We start from the raw sequence: 16,190 nt of genomic DNA, 5'->3' as shown, positions 1-16,190 counted from the left end.
TCCATTTAGTGATGCAGAAGAAATGGAGAGAATTTCCTCCCACCTGACGGATTCTCTCTTCTCTGCACAGAGTAAGGCAAGAGCATCTGAGAATAAGGGGCAGGTGTGAAGTTCAGGGATCAAGGAAGACAGAGAAGCATAAGTGCAAAGCATAACTTTGCAAAGAATAAGACAGTACGTCCACCAGAAGTGTTATACTGCCATGGCCTCTGAGATTACTTCAGTGATATAAATTGAAAGGTCTCACTGAGCAAACTGGACTCACAGGCTGCAAAGAGAAACAATTTTATTCTTCACCCTCAAATGCCCATTTGAAGCCTCTCTTTTACACCTACTCTTCTCCGTCCTTCAGATGAAACATTAGGAAGGTCTTCTGCCTGTGATCATCTCAGATAACAAAATGTCCTCTGGTCACTTCATCCCCAAAGAGCCTGCAGTGGGGAATGTGCTGTTCATCTCTATTTCCCTGTTAATGCTACTTCTCCCTGACCCCCTGCTCTGTTCCTCCATCACTTGACTTCTAATGGACCCTCCAGGATGGGAGTAGAGGAACCGAATGGTAAGAAGAGGGAGGGCCTTATTTGACTGGCAGGTATAAGCTGGTGTAGTTTCCCTTAATGGAGGTTTCTCTCATGGGAGCATCCACAGCCTCCTCAGATGCTCCCCTGCTGGATTCTTCCATCTGGAACTCCTTTGTCTCAGGCGGTCCTCTTCTCAAATGAGCCACCTATGATTCCCTTTGGCCTCTCTACCCAGGGGAACTCCGGAACTCTTTTTGCCAAGTACACCTTATCGATTGCAGGAAGGCCTCTGGGTCAAGATTCCTTTCTAAACAAGGCAGACTCATATTCCCACCGTTGGTTTGACATTTGGTCCCTGAAAAAAAAAAAAAAAATGCAGCTTTGACCTGGCAGAGAGCAGAATGTGGTTATTTCCTAAATGCAGCCCTCTGCTATGCTGACACACAGTTCACTTCAGCCAACCTCTCATTAAAGACTTTTTTCCCTAGGCATGAGTCTAACGTCTGTCTGTATCCTCCAAGCTTCAAAAGCTACCTATCAAAGATGGCTAGGGGGGTAAGGAGGAGGGAGTACTAGATAGGAAAAATTCACAGCTCAAGGTAAGTGAAAGATAAAGATCATAACGGCTGTTTCATCCACCTTCTTTAGGAGTCATGCATAGGGAGGGGCCAAAAATTTGCTCTGGAATGTGAGAGTATTTGGCATCCCTAGTCTTGGGACTTCCGTGAAAACTGGACGAGAGGCTTCTACTTTATCCTTCCTCTGTGCAATTTTTTTCAGTACCACTCAGCCTCCCAGGTGAAGGGCAAGAAGATGGTTGGCTTCAAGTCATGTCAAGGAGGAATGATGAAAACAGAGTGGCAAGGGGATTTGGGCCCTGGTGAGAGGGATGGAATTGATGCACCATGGAACCAAAGCTGGGTAAGGAAGATAGTAAAGAAGAGCAGTAGGCTAAAAGACCCAGGAGGTTGGGGACTGTAGAAGAATGTTGAGCAAACATTCTGGAAAGATACTGTTAGCAGCTGACTGGCTAAAGGGAATAGAGATGAGAAAGGGTTGAAAAGTCTTTGGAGTTTGCAGCCTGGCGCACTAGCTGCTGGTGACAGAATCGTTGGCAGGTGCAGAGCATCACAGACGAGAGCTGCTTTTCAGGGCATAGTGCTGAACTCCACCTTGACCGAGCTGAACTTGAGAGAACAGGGGGACATCCAACTGGAAATGGCCCTGGAGGGCTGGAACTCAGAACAATAGGGTTCAAGAGAGGCCTTTGAGAGCCCAGAACCAGAGGTATTATTGGCAGTGACAAGACTCATTGACTTCTCTAAAGGAGAAAGTAAAAGGCAGAATGCAGAGGCTGAGGACCACTTGGGAAATGCACTTTGTTAGAAAGAAGGGGTATAAAAAAGAACCTGTTAACAGAAAGGAAGCAGAGCTCTCTTCCAGCTAAGAGAAAGAGCTGCATTTGAGAGCTAAGCTAATCTGTTCTGAAGAGTACTTTATCCAAAAATACCTCTTCTTCCTCTTCCTTCCTAATTCCTAATTGCCTTTATTGCCTGGTTATGCAGCTAAATCTCCTCCTACCTCTTAAACTTGGTTTCCACATCCATAAAAGGAAGGTAATACCTACCTCAGAAGGTATCTGCCTTTTAGGGCTGTGGGTGACATGCGGGGTACAGAGGGCACACCCAACAAGTGTGAGCTATCCTTGTTATTGTTGTTATTTTGTGTACTTGCCTCTAATCAAAGTCACTCCTTTACAAGGTAAGTACACCAAACTTATTTCCAGAGGCTTTGTCTTTTGTTTGTTTTTTTGCCTCTCACTTAGCTCTTCCCTCCAATGCGAAGGGCACTGGGAAGAAGAGACTAACTCAAACGTGCTGAGACTGCTAATACTCTGGCACAGTTAAATAAATATGTTGTCATCATGCCCAGGCGCCCATGACACTGGTTTGATTTTTAAGCCTAAGGTTCAAAGGCTACTAATTCTTCTGACGGACTATGCCTACAGTAGAGAGACATTGCCACCAGCTGGACGATGTTGCTTAATTATGTCATTTATTTACTGTATTAGTCTTCTACTGCTGTGTAACAAATTATAACAAATTTAGTGGCTTCAAACAATATGCCTGTATTAGCTCACAGTTCCATGGGTCTGAAATCTGGCCACAGAATGGCTAGATTCTGGGCTGGGGGGAGGCTCACAAGGCTGAAATCAAAGGGTCAGCTACAGTTCTCATCTGGGGCTCAGGGTTCTTAAAAGCTCACTAGCTGTTGGTAGAATTCAGTTCTTTGTGGTTTCAGGACTGAGGTCCCTGTTTTCTCTCTAGTTTGTTTGCTGGGGACCTGTCTCAGTTTCTAGAGGCTGCACCTCTCCATTGGCAGTTCACTACACAGGTGTATATATGCTTTCTTCTAGGCTGGCCAGGATGTTTCTCTTTTAAAAGATTCACCTGATTAGAGCAGGCCCACCCAAATAGTCTCCCTTTTGTCATATAACATATCCTAATCAATCAACTAATATCTCATCACGGTTATATGCTCCACCCACACTCAAAGAGGAAAAGATTATACAAAGGCAGGGATTGCTGGACATGATCTTAGAATTCTACATGCCACATTTTCCTATGGAACAACACTGGTTTCAGGCATTGAACAAAGCACTGTGTCCCACACAGGAGCCCTCAGCCACATGTGTCTATTGAGCATTCAAAATAGGGCTAAGCCAAATTGTGATGTGCATACTGGATTTCAAAGAATGGGTACCCTCCCCAAACTGTAAAATATCTCCTTAATACTTATACTTTAGTTACCTATCAAAGTCACAATATTCAGGATATTGTGGTCTCAATAAACTACATTGTTAAAATTACTTTCACCTGTTCCCTTTTCACTTTTTAAAGTGTCTACTTTAAAAAAAAAATTTTTTTTTAAGTAACAAATGTAACTTGCACGATTGGGCAGTTCTGGTCTAAACCAAGAAAAAGCCAAGCGCTTCCATTCATACTGGGTGTCACGAGAGGAGAAGCCAGTGAAGTTGGAGCACAAAGAGGGAGAGGTCAACTTTGCTGGGCAAGAGAGGGTGAACAGGAAAGGCTTCCCATTCACAGCAGACAGAGGGAGAGCATGCTTCTCCAGCAGTCCTTTTCCAATATTCAGGAATTCTCTATATAATGCTGCAAAGCAATAGCTAGTGACTTTTTCATTTCATTTGCATTTTTTGACTTCTTTATTTTAGAAGACACAATTCAGAGTTAGATTCTGAAACAAATACAAATGTCCAAATACAAATGAACGCTTGCCTAACTAACCCTTTAACTGTTCTCCATCCACCTGGACCTTCTCCCTCTTTCTCTTGGACCCCCACAGACAGAGCAACACTGTCTGAACTACTTCGAAGGGTCCGAAACTTCAAGGCTGTCATAGAGAGAAGCCTGTCTTCAAAAGTTCTCCCAGGCAGTGTTTCTCTGGCCTTTGATCTCACCAATAGAGGGCAGCTATTACCAGCTTAATTAGAGAGTAGTTAATACCTTCTTGGCCCTCCCAATTAGTTCAAAGAACTCTCTTTGGCTTCCTTGACTTTTGACCAATCACAAAAAGAAAGATTGAAATGTGATCTATAAAATGTTTTCTGTAATGGCCTTTTTTTCCAGTGGGAGATTCCCTGTCAGTTAGTCTAGTCTAGTCTAAAATGTTAGACTCGATCCCACTTCCCATAAAGACCCATGTGAATAATGTTTATTCTTCAGGCAAATACCTTTACGTGCAAACAATTAATACCTGTTTCACACATGCCACGTATTAGATGCTGTGCTCAGTATTTATATCATCTCATTTTAACTTTACAGCTCTAAAAGGTAGTAATATAATTGTAACAATTATTGAGTGCTCCCTATGTGCTAGGTACTTTTTTTAAAATATTTTATTTATTTATTTGACAGAGAGATAGCACAAGTAGGCGGAGCAGCAGGCAGAGGGAGAGGGAGATGCAGGCTTCCCACTGAGCAGGGAACCCAATGAAGGGCTCCATCCCAGGACCCTGGGATCATGACCCAAGCCAAAGGCAGCCGCTTAACCAACTGAGCCACCCAAGTGCCCCAACTTTCCTAATCTTTATTTGTGAGGAAGTTAATTTCAGGATTACATGAGATAAAATGTAAAGTGCCAAGAACAGTACCTGGCACTGGGAGATGTGTTCCATAAATGTTAATTAATATTTCATCCTCACAAAGATTCTGTGTCTTGATGATTATCATTTCTGTTTTACAGATAAATAAACTGAAGCTTGGAGGGCTCCGATTTCTTGCTTTAGATCGGTTGTTCTCAAATGCTAGTGGGCATCAGAGTTAGCCACAGGACTGACTGAAGCGGATTGCTGGGTACCACCACCAAGCTTCAGCTTTAGGGGATCTGAGGTGGGAGCCAGGAATGTGGGTTTCTAACAAGCTCCCCAGTGATCCCCGCGATGCTGCTCAGGGATCACCCTGCTCGAGATCATACAATTAATAAAGACGTCACCCCAGTGGTTCATGCTCTTTACCACAACTCAGCCCTCCCTTTTAGTCTTCTTATGTTAATGGAGCTTAAAGTGTCTACAAATCAAGCTACTGTCAAAACTTAGACAACTTCAAACAAATTATAAAAGAGTTTTAAAAAACAATATAACACAGTTGATTCACACTATATATTGGGAGATCCCAACCCAAGCAGAGCATCAGTTCCATTTCTAAGAAGTAGGCCATTCATAAATCCTCATTAGGGAGGGTCTTTTGCTCACTTCCAGCCACCATCTATGCTGGCAAAGATGAGTAGTATCTCTTCTAAATATACACATAGACGGACCTTCCCAGGCAAATTACGGCTTCTTACATGGAGGAATACACACCACCTTTGTGTTTAGGGTTTTCTCCAGAGAGGAGAACATGGCTACGGGATTGAGAAGAATTCACAAGGGGTTTACTCAGAATATCACTGTTTTTCTTCTTTAAAAATGTGAAACAATTCTGGCGATATATTGAGGTTAAAGCTGGTTGATAAAGTATACAGATCCTTATTACCTTCTTCTCCGCATTTTCCTGAATCTTTGGACTATTCTCTCAATACATAATTTAAAAGGCCCTATGTTTTCTAGTTAGGAAAGCACATGGAGGAAAACCAGACAGAGCTCCGCCTCCCATGGGAGTCCCTTTCTGGGATAAGGAGGTGACCCCGAGTCAAACAATCATAATCGGCACAGACTTACAGACTATGATCTGCCTTACAAGGCCAAGGGTGAGCGTGTAAGGAAGGCTTTTAACTTTTGTACGTGACCTAGTCTTGGAGTCTAGGAAGGTTACCCTGACGAAGTTGAAATTCAGCTACAAACTGAAGGACGTGCACGTGAGGAGCAGGTGGGTTGTAACCTAGAGAAAACTGTAAAGAGCCCAAGTGTGGGGAAGGAGCAAGAAGTTTTCAAAGGGATGAAGGCGTGCCTGTGGGTCTGAAGAACAGTGAGCAGGGAAGAGGAAGACCTAAGTTGGAGATCCAGAGTTTCTAACCAACATGAATTCTCAAATTGGCGCTTTAAATTATCTCTCTTTCCTTTAGTGATTGCTTTAAACTCTTGGACTGGAGGAAAATTATCAAAGGTCAACTATCAAAGGTCTTTTACTCAGACTTCTCTTTCTCATTACACTATTAACCTTATTTTGTTGTCATTTCCAGTGTCTCCCTGACTAGTGCCAAGACTCCTTCACTGCCATAACTTCCAGTTGACAGACGATCCCTTCTACTAAAGGAGGTTCATCTTGGTTGACTGTGTTGGATTCAGCTGCCTCCCCATTTTGTAACTTCTCCATATGTTCCCCAACTGACCAAAGGTGACCCAGAGGTAGTGATAGCTCTACTCCCCTATTCAGCAGTAAGATTTTACAGAAGATGAGACCTTCCACTTCCAACAACCTTAAAGATTAAAGGGTCAAAATTGTTCAGGTGGGAAATGAGGGAGCAGAAGGCTAGCTGAAAACAAAGCACAAGGTGACACTGCTGGGTGGGACAAATACGACATTCTTCTAGGAATCTCCCAACTATTTTTTTTTTTAAGATTTTATTTATTTATTTGACAGAGATCACAAGTAGGCAGAGAGGCAGGCAGGGAGAGAGAGGAGGAAGCAGGCTCCCCATGGAGCAGAGAGCCTGATATGGGGCTTGATCCCAGGACCCCAGGATCATGATTGGAGCCAGAGGCAGAGGTTTTAACCCACTGAGCCACCCAGGTGCCCTTCTCCCAACTATCTTAACGTTAATACCTTGCTAGAGGGGAAAACAACATTGACCATGGCAAGGCTCATGGTATTTTGTGGTTCCTCTCTAGCATTATCTTGTAGGTCCTCTTTAGCATATGAAAACCCTTTGAAACCTCCCTTTTCCTTACTTCCTCCCAACTCCAGAGTATATCATCAGCCACTCCTCAAGACCCCCATGCAGCTGCTCTTTCTGCCCACAGGTCCTGACCCAGTGTTTTAATAAAACCACCATTTTGCACCAAAAAAAAAAAAAAAAAAAAAAAAAAAAAAGAAAAGAAAAGAAAAAAAAAGAGAAAAAGATGAAGTTCCAGACCTGGACAAGGGTCAGATCAGACTGAGGATTCTGGGCTTGATCAGTACCTTGCGGAATGTAATGCACCTTCATGGTCATTTGTAAATGGACTGAAACTACAAATATTAAAGCCTCAGCTATTAAGCATCTATTGTATATCAAGTGGTGTACAGGCAAACTGGTTCTCCCAATTAAAAGAAAAAAAAAGTCCTTGTTGAGCGTGTGCCAATTTCTGCAGTGTAAATACTCCCACCATGCCTGATTTCAAGCCATCCACATGATGTTACAGAACACAGAGTTGGGAAGAGATGTGTAGACAGGCTCTGTGTGTCTGATGTGTTGACAGAGGCACTGGCTTCTGTTCACCATTGTATTATATCTCAATAGACAAACTAGAAATAGCAATGATATTGTGTACATTGGTATTAGTGAGAAACAAGCAGTTGGTGGTGGCAGACAGAACATAATCCATTTTTTCACAAAGATTATAAAATGTGCTCTTATTTTATGAAGGAAGTAGCCAGATGAATTTTAGATTTTGCCACTTGATGTCATTAAATCAGAACAAACCATGATTTCAATCTAACCTTGAGTTTATAAGCCTCATTCACCCTTTGTTTCCTTATGTATAAAATGAAGAATCCCTTGAAGCAATGGAATCTTTATTATTTCATGAAATGAGGTCTTTTATAATTGAGATCTAATTTATGTTCATTAAGGGTTATAGCTTTCTAGTTTCATTGTCAGGGTGTGGGAGAAGAAAAAAAATCAGCCATCTGCTTGCTGGTGGTTGCTGACTCAAACTGAAATATCCCCTCTTCTTTGTATGTCAGAGAATTACCACTGAGGTTGGTTAAGTGATTTAACAAGAGTCGAGTGATTGACTCAGCATTTTCAACACCTAGTTCTTAGCCAACTAAGAGGAAGCATCTAATAGATCAAGTATCTGTATAAATAATATAATCATCCTTTATATCTATAATATATTCCATGAACATCCCAGAACATGATATTAATCTACAATTAAAATTTTAGACACCAACTTTTGGAGCCATTCTAGGTGATGGTCTACAATATATCAGGTCCTTGGGCATCCCTGACTTTCAAAATAAGTTTAAAAGAAAAAAATTCAGTATTAACTCATGAATCCCAGCTTGGTATACCATAGGTGTTTTCGGTGTACCTTTTATAAACCAGATTACACAGAAAGTAGAATTTCCTGATTGTGAAGGTTTTTTTCTTAAAGACTACACTGTAAGAGTGCTCTCCTTGACAGAAGATATAAGGCAGAATCCTCTGGTGTCACTGACAAGGGGCTACAATAATTTCCCTTGTAAAATATTCCTGTATGATTCATTTATTGCATGAAATAAAAGTGAATGGTAGCACAAGCTTGTGTGGAATATCATTTGAAATCTCTCCAAGGACTTGTTATTACTTTTAAAAAAACCCATTACAGTAATATATTGTGAAATCTTATTCATGTTTGCCTCAAGGGCTGTACTTGGGAGCACCAAAGAGCCACCCAGGGGCACAGGCCATGGACTGGCCATTCTGCTCTGGGAGATCTTCTAAATTTTTATTATGGACATGAATTTTCACACATTCTCCAAATAAGGGAAATGAATTACTGTGTACTAGCTTCAATAATTACCCATTCATGGCTGATCTTATTTTATCGTTACCCCTACCCCCTTCCTATTCATCCAACCCCACAATGAATTCCTGAGAGCTTTCAAAGGAAGTTATGGAATTTTACCCTGCGGCAGTAACAACTACTCACCTTCCCTCCAGGAGACTAGACTTTCTTGTAACCTCACAGTATGAGCATTGCCAATCAAAGAAAGAGCGAACATATTTTCCAAGGCATTCCGTCTACATGTTCAGGGTTTTTCATCAATCATATGAAAGAGAGTGACATTTTCATTTCAAATTAAAGTGACTCATCAAGCCAAAGGGGTGGGTCATTGAGGACACATGACACCTTCCAGTGTAACCTGCTCTTTGACTGTCAACACCTGTAGAGTTACCTTGCCATAAATCTCTTCCTGACCCTTCCATATTGAAAGATTGTTTACCAAATCCTGAACCTTAGCAGTATAGAAAGAAATGGTTTCAATATTTACTGCAGGAATCCTCAATTTTTCGAGAGTTTGAATTTAAATCAAATTCAAAAGCAAGTCCATACGTTACATGAGAAGTAAAGCAAACCATTGGAAAAAGCACTGGGGGAGAGAGAGAGAGATACATACACTGATTCTTTCAACCAGGAATTCTGCATCTATCAATCTTTCTTAAACAATTAAGCAAGTCCGCATAGATGTATGTGTTAGGGTATTGTTCACAATAAATTGAATGATACTGGTGACAGTTACTGAGTAACTATTGGTGTCCAAATATTGGGCACAATTAATTATCCAACAATAGAAGGTTGTGAAAATAAATCATGGAATGCCCACATGACAGAATATTATGAAACCTTAAAGAATGATGGGGAAATACTTGTGATTTAGTAAGTTACCAAAAAAAAGTTATCTTTAATAAATAAATTATAAAAACAAAAGTAATGACAGGAGAACCTACAGATTAAGACACTTAATTGACATATTAACCAACTGCAATACATTGTATCACCTTTATAAGTCCAAGTGTGCACACATGTTGGTGCACACATACATGAAAGTTGAGAACATTTGAATGATGACTGTATATTGAATGATACTATGGCATTTTTATAATGATTTTTTAAATGTGATCATGGTGTATTATTATTTATTAAGTTCTATATTTAGAAATGAAATGTCATATTGACGGTGTTGTAAAGCGATGGATGAAACAAGATTCAGAGTCTGAGGGTTCATTATACTCCATTCTCTACATGTTTAAAATTATGTACTGTCAAAAATATTTTTGAGCTATAAAACAGTATGTATACTGTGATCCTATTTATTCATTTAGTTTTGATATCTTTTCTCTTATTCTTCCCTATAAAAGATGACTTAGTTTTTTAACATAGACATAATATACTGTTTGTAAAAAATAAATTATTTAGGAACTTGAACTAATTTATGTTAGACATTAATCACCCACAATTTGCTGTTTTCCCATTATTTCTAATATATCACTGAACTTAACAGTTCATAAACTGTTGAAAATAACAAGGTAAGGGCTCCTGGCTGGCTCAGTTGGTTAAGTGACTGCCTTCGGCTCAGGTGATGATCCTGGAGTCCCGGGATCAAGGCCTGCATCAGGGAGTCGGCTTCTCCCTCTGACCTTCTCCTCTCTCATGCTCTCTCTCACTGTCTCTCTCTCAAATAAATAAATAAAATCTTATAAAAAAAAATAACAAGGTAAGATGTATTATCTCAAACTAAAATTGCTGATCTTCTGTTAACCTAAGGCCTACACGTCAATATGAACTGACTTGTCTTCCATGGCCTAGGAGCAATTCATGCCCGAAGCAAGCGAAGAGATAAATACAACTCTTTTGAAATCCTGGGCTTTCAGGTTTTAGGACAAAGCTAGACCTTCATAAACTAAACAAGGAAATAATCTAACAGGGGAATGTAGAGAAAAACTTTTTATAAATGATTTGTACAGTTTATACAATTTTAAAGACCATTTTGCCTAAATTAGCAAGAAAATGTGATTTTTCCAGGTACTAGTTTTGCTTTTGCTCTGTTCAGTTGGCTAGATTTATTTTGGAGAGGGGAAAAAGTAAGTCACTAAGAAACTACATCTTCAAACTCCTAAAAGAGGCATTTAAGCCTTAAGTGAGGCTTTTAGAAAATGACTGTAAGCATATGAAATGGAATTAGGATTAAATATCCAGTATTTTATCATATCACAGTATCTGCTGATGGATGTGTTGTGCTACAGAACTTGCCCCTGCTTAAAAACTCAGCCACAGCTCCTAAGTACAGGAAAGAATGCAGTTTGGAAATGGATTTCTGTGATTCTGCTTGTGTCCCTCATGGCTCCAAGTGTTTTAGCAGACTAGAAAATCCCGCTTGACTTCTAGTGTTGGTCTCCCCTCCCTGGTCTTCTCAACCACAGGCCCCAAACTCCATTTCATTTAATTAACTTCTGTCTCACTCAAGCTCCTGAGCCCCAAGTACATCTTGTGTCCAGAGTGAGTCTTCACCTCACTGCAATCGGCTCTCGTCCCGTCCTGTCCTGAAGCCAGATGGGTGCTGGGAACAGGAGGATTCTCCCCTGATCCCTTCTCCAATAGCAGCTCAGGTCATGTGTTTTGGTTTCCAGATTGCTCGCCTGGTCAGCACCAAGAGAGAAGCCCCAAGTCCCTCCAGCGGTGGTGCTTGTCATTATTCAACCAGTAACCACAGGCTGAGGTCTGGCTCCCTACATAAGGGACCACCTGGACCCACACTGCCCCCTCGTGGATGCTGTTCTTCCTGCCTGGCAATCCCTACAGCCAGCCTGCCCCTTGCTCCACCTCTGGCACCCCAGTATCTCCTAAGGTGAGGGCTGAACACAATTCGGACTGTGGGACACTCCTCGATGATGTGCTGACTGATACATTTTTGGGCTTTTTATAAGTTGGACTGTTAAACACAGCTATTATTAAAATGTATATTATACAAACATACAATTAATTTACATTAAAAACAAAGGTCATAAATATGCAAGCTCGTCACTTCTAAATAATCTTACTACATTTTGCTATTGTCTATGCCTGTAAGTTATTCACATCTATTGTTATCTGGATGGTGGAAATGACTCCATTTATCAACTCATGATTGAATTGCATCCACAGGCTGGCTATGGATAAAACATTAGAGCAAACACCAGTGAAAACATTCAGTGAGAATCAGTTGGCTACATGGAATTTAGAAGAGAGTAGTGTGTGTTTTATTATCATTTATAAATTGTGTGCTACACACCCTTTATACCAGTAAAGTTGATAAATGGGTATCTTTATTTTTAACCCTAGAGAACTCATTGCTAACAAGTTTGAAGCACACTGTAGTATCCCTTCCTCCCACTTAGGGCCAGTTCTATAGACTGGTGAAATTCTCTGAGTTCTGTCACTACCTACGAGACAGTTGGAGGCTGAGACTCTCACATCCAACCCCCTCTCGTTTTATCTTGTCCAGGTCAAAGGACATCCACTGGCGGAACACACCTGGCCTCTTCTGTTCCCTTACACATTCCTCCACCCCAGCACCCCTTCCCGGGGAAGTGAACTGACTTACCTGGTTGGTGAGTTTAGGAGAAGAAGTCATGCATGGTCTAGCTCTTGCTTCCTTTCCTTTTCTTCAAGAATACCCACAGAAAGGCATCTTTCTGCATGTGGGGGAGGTTGCCGTGTTCTAATGTTGCCTGAGGTTGATGAGTAAGTTGGTCAAATGCCCAAGTTTGATGCTGAGAACTCCACTTGCTCCAAGATAGCAGTCAAGTTCTGTGAAGTAGCATTGACCAGTAATGAGGGCCATATATTGGCCTCCACTGATGACTCCTTTGCCGTAGATCTCAAATGGTTCATATATTGAATGGGAAACAGGAGGGCTACTTTTTGGGTCCCTTAGAAACTCCAGACACGTCTTCCTCTGCCATCAGCAGAGTGCTGGAATGCCCTTGTGGTTCTGCCCATATCTACTGGTATGCATAAGCATAAGATTATAAACTTGGATGTCAAACTTACTTGATTCTAATTCCTTTTATTACCGATATGTGATGATGATAATAATACTGACACAACTGGGCACCTTTTGTATGCCAGATATCGTAAATATAAAGATAGGCCCTGTCGAACAAGTCTTTTAATGACTTAGAGTGTTTGAATAACTTTCCCAAGGTCACAAAGTGACCAGACTCGTTGTCCGATTGCAAGGCCCTTGCTCCTTTCTTCACACTTTCTCTTCTTTTCTTTCTTCCTCCCGTCCTCACCCCTCTAGTCTTCTGGCCTCTCCTCTCTCTCTCTCTCCTCTTTCCCTATCCTTCCATGATGTTCCCTCATTTCCATATTTTCTAGCCCCTTGACAGAAAACTAAGACAGCATTTGAAGCCTCAGGGTTGCAGTATGTGTGTGCTTTTATTTTATATCTACATATATAGATAGATTTCGTATGTATATATGAACTCCTACAAATCTTACCCCAACAGCTGAGCCCTCAAGAAACTTGGCAGCAAAGCAGAAGGAAAATTGTGGCTGTCTTTTCAGTGTCCTCCTCAGGTTTCTGATGAGGAATGTTCAGCATCCTTTCAAGGTCCTGGGGGAGGAAGTCACAAAGAAAACAGTATGTGAGAAAGACCACAAGATTTCATCAAGCTGGGGTCTGTCCAGGCTTGACCTGAGGGTTGGGCTCTATGGAGAAAATGCAGCCTTTCCTTAAATGGAGTGTTCTGAATTAAGGTTTCTTTCCCTGGGGCCAATAGTTGTGTAGTAGGTTCAGGATTTGACACAGTTTGCAGATTGCTTGGGGAATGACTGAGGGAAGGGGAGGAATACACACACACACACACACACACATTCTCAGTGGGGGTAATATCACCCTCAGGGGGGTGAAAATTGGTTCTTGGGGGAGAAGGTAAAAAGATCTCACTCTCTTCCCATATAAATCACACAAATTACCTACATATATACAGTTCCTAAACAAGCACACAGTGTTATCTGTGGTATTAAAATGTCATATTAAGAAAAACATGTCTAAGAATGGGGAGCAATTCTTAGGAGAGCAGTAATTTTTTTTTTTTTAAGATTTTATTTTTTTATTTATTTGACAGAGAGAAATCACAAGCAGACGGAGAGGCAAGCAGAGAGAGAGAGAGGGAAGCAGGCTCCCTGCCGAGTAGAGAGCCCGATGCGGGACTCGATCCCAGGACGCTGAGATCATGACCTGAGCTGAAGGCAGCGGTTTAACCCACTGAGCCACCCAGGCGCCCCAAAGGAGAGCAGTAATTTTTAATGGTTGAAAAGCACTGATGTATAGAAAGAGCCTAACAAAGTATGGACACATGGCAGGGATTCAATGCATGTGACTTTAGTTGGTACTATCACAGTTGGTTGCTATTATGTTGGTCCTACAAACTCGCTAGAGAACCATGCCATCCCATCATGGTTAGGGTGGAGAAGAGGGTACTGTGGCATATTCCCAGATGAAGTTAGCTTAAGTTGGATCCAGCACAAGCCAGAGGTCCAGCGTTCTAAAAATGAATAGATTCCTGCACACCACTGGGCTGACTTCCAGGTGCCCAGAAGTACTTGTTGAAGTGTTAAAACCCAAAGAACAAAGAACATGGCACAGATATGTCAATGCCCACTTGAATCTTCTGGGGAAAGGAAACCTTCCCGAATTCAGTTTCTTCCTGGCCGAGTATTCACCACCAAGTTTTGTGCACATGCCTTGTTTCTCCTTACAGAGGACCTAGCTTCCAAGAGGCACTCAATAAATGAGTTAATATGGGGTTGGAGCCAATGTTGAGAGACTTCTCATGAATGCTTTATGTGCTCTTCAGAGTGGAGGAATACTAAATAATCCAATGATTACTCTTAAAACCTATGTTTGTGCTACTTTTAGTTTATAAAGTGGTTTCACTTGTAATATTTTATTAGATCATCACAATAACTCTATAAGGTAAGTATTCTATCCCCCACTTGGAGGATAAAGAAGCTGAGTCTTGTAGAATTCACTTATTTGTCCTCCTTAGCTACCAAATAACAAGTAGCTTGGAACAAAAGGAACAAAATTCCTTTCTACTGTACTATACCACTTGTAATAATGCTCTCTTACAGAGGAAGAAGACACATGAAATGATAAAGTTATGAAGGAAAAGCCAAGCACTGGGACTGACCCCTTTGTGAGGAATATGGTAATGTCTGTGAATTGACACAATCAAGTCATGCAAGAACGGGTGTTATCTTCCTGAGTATAAATCTAGCACATGTCAGAGCCTGCTGAGGTTGGTCAAAGGTATCACTTGCCAAGTTCAGAGAAATGAAAGCCCATCAAAATAGACTATGAAAATATCTCAAGATGATGTGAAATTTGGGACATAAAAGACTTAAAGGCAACTGTTTAGAATAAAAATATGATATGAAAAGTGAACCACTAGGTACACACTTGGTACAAATTTTTATTTCAGAGCCATAGCTTCAAATGTAGGAATGATGGATATTTGACCAGGAATGAAGAGAATTTTTCAAAGACTGAAAAGAATGTGTTTAGTCCGATACCAACTCATCTGGCCAAAGGGGTTGTAAATGGAAAACAGATGGGAAGGGAGAAAAAAACACCTAGATTAAACTGAAATGGGTTTCCATGAATGACATTAAGGAGGGGCTGGGAAGAATTTCAACAGTAAGGGAGGTGCTGAATGATTCAATAAGAAAACAACCAGGAAGGACATCAGAAAGAAAACGTAGGCAGCAGATGTCCAGATATCATGCACAGAACATAAGCAACATAGCAACTTTGATATTTAGCATAGGGTGACAAACAAGACCTCACAGATACCACTGAGAGCTGGTGAAATGGAAGAGATCCATGGGAACACAGTAATAGAAGGGTGTGTGTGCACAAAGACCTGTTGGAAGGAGACGGAGCAGCACTGTAGGCTGTGATAACAATAGATTCAGCGGAGTCTCTGAACGCTTGGATGAAGATGAAAGAGGAGAAGAACAGAAGCAATGTTTTCATGGAAGCAGAGCTGAGCCACATGGAGGAAAGCCACAAAATTGGCAGAGCATACACAATGCAGATAACATTTGGATACTTCATTCAGATAAAAGCAGTTTTTCACTTGTCTTCCTAACAATTCCATGTCCTAGAGGGTAAAGGAAGTAATAGAAATAATTGTGCTCTGCTTCCAACCAATGGGAAGAAGCCATTCTTCAGAGTGGAAGGGGTGGGAACCTGGAAGAACATGGCCACATCATCTTCAAAGTAGGGCAAGCTTATGTACAGAAGACTTTAGGAAGCTAGACCTCAACATATTTTTTAAAATACAGGCATAATTTCACAAGTTTCCAAAAGAAGACAGAACCAAGAAGTCCTTGGAAATATGACCTTGGACAACTCCAGTGAGGAGAAAAAGGTGGGGAGATTCTTAAAAAGAAATTTAAGTGTTGACATA

General features: G+C 41.1%; 1 long non-coding RNA gene across 2 annotated transcripts in view; it reads right to left on the bottom strand.

Moving 5' to 3' along the window:
* Window positions 1-269: 269 nt before the first annotated feature.
* The window catches only part of LOC131812285 (uncharacterized), a 30,240-nt gene continuing 14,319 nt past the window's right edge, over window positions 270-16,190 (bottom strand). For both annotated transcript variants that reach the window (XR_009346300.1, XR_009346299.1), the window contains exons 2-4: window positions 13,213-13,327; window positions 12,311-12,516; window positions 270-876 (exon numbers count right to left, since the gene is read on the bottom strand). This is a non-coding gene — a long non-coding RNA (uncharacterized LOC131812285). The remainder of the gene's footprint in view (window positions 877-12,310; window positions 12,517-13,212; window positions 13,328-16,190) is intronic.

Source organism: Mustela lutreola, chromosome 12 (genome assembly GCF_030435805.1).
Source record: "Mustela lutreola isolate mMusLut2 chromosome 12, mMusLut2.pri, whole genome shotgun sequence".
Classification (NCBI taxonomy): domain Eukaryota; kingdom Metazoa; phylum Chordata; class Mammalia; order Carnivora; family Mustelidae; genus Mustela; species Mustela lutreola.
Note: the sequence above shows the minus strand (reverse complement) of the source record. Positions and strands in the feature narration are given on the sequence as shown.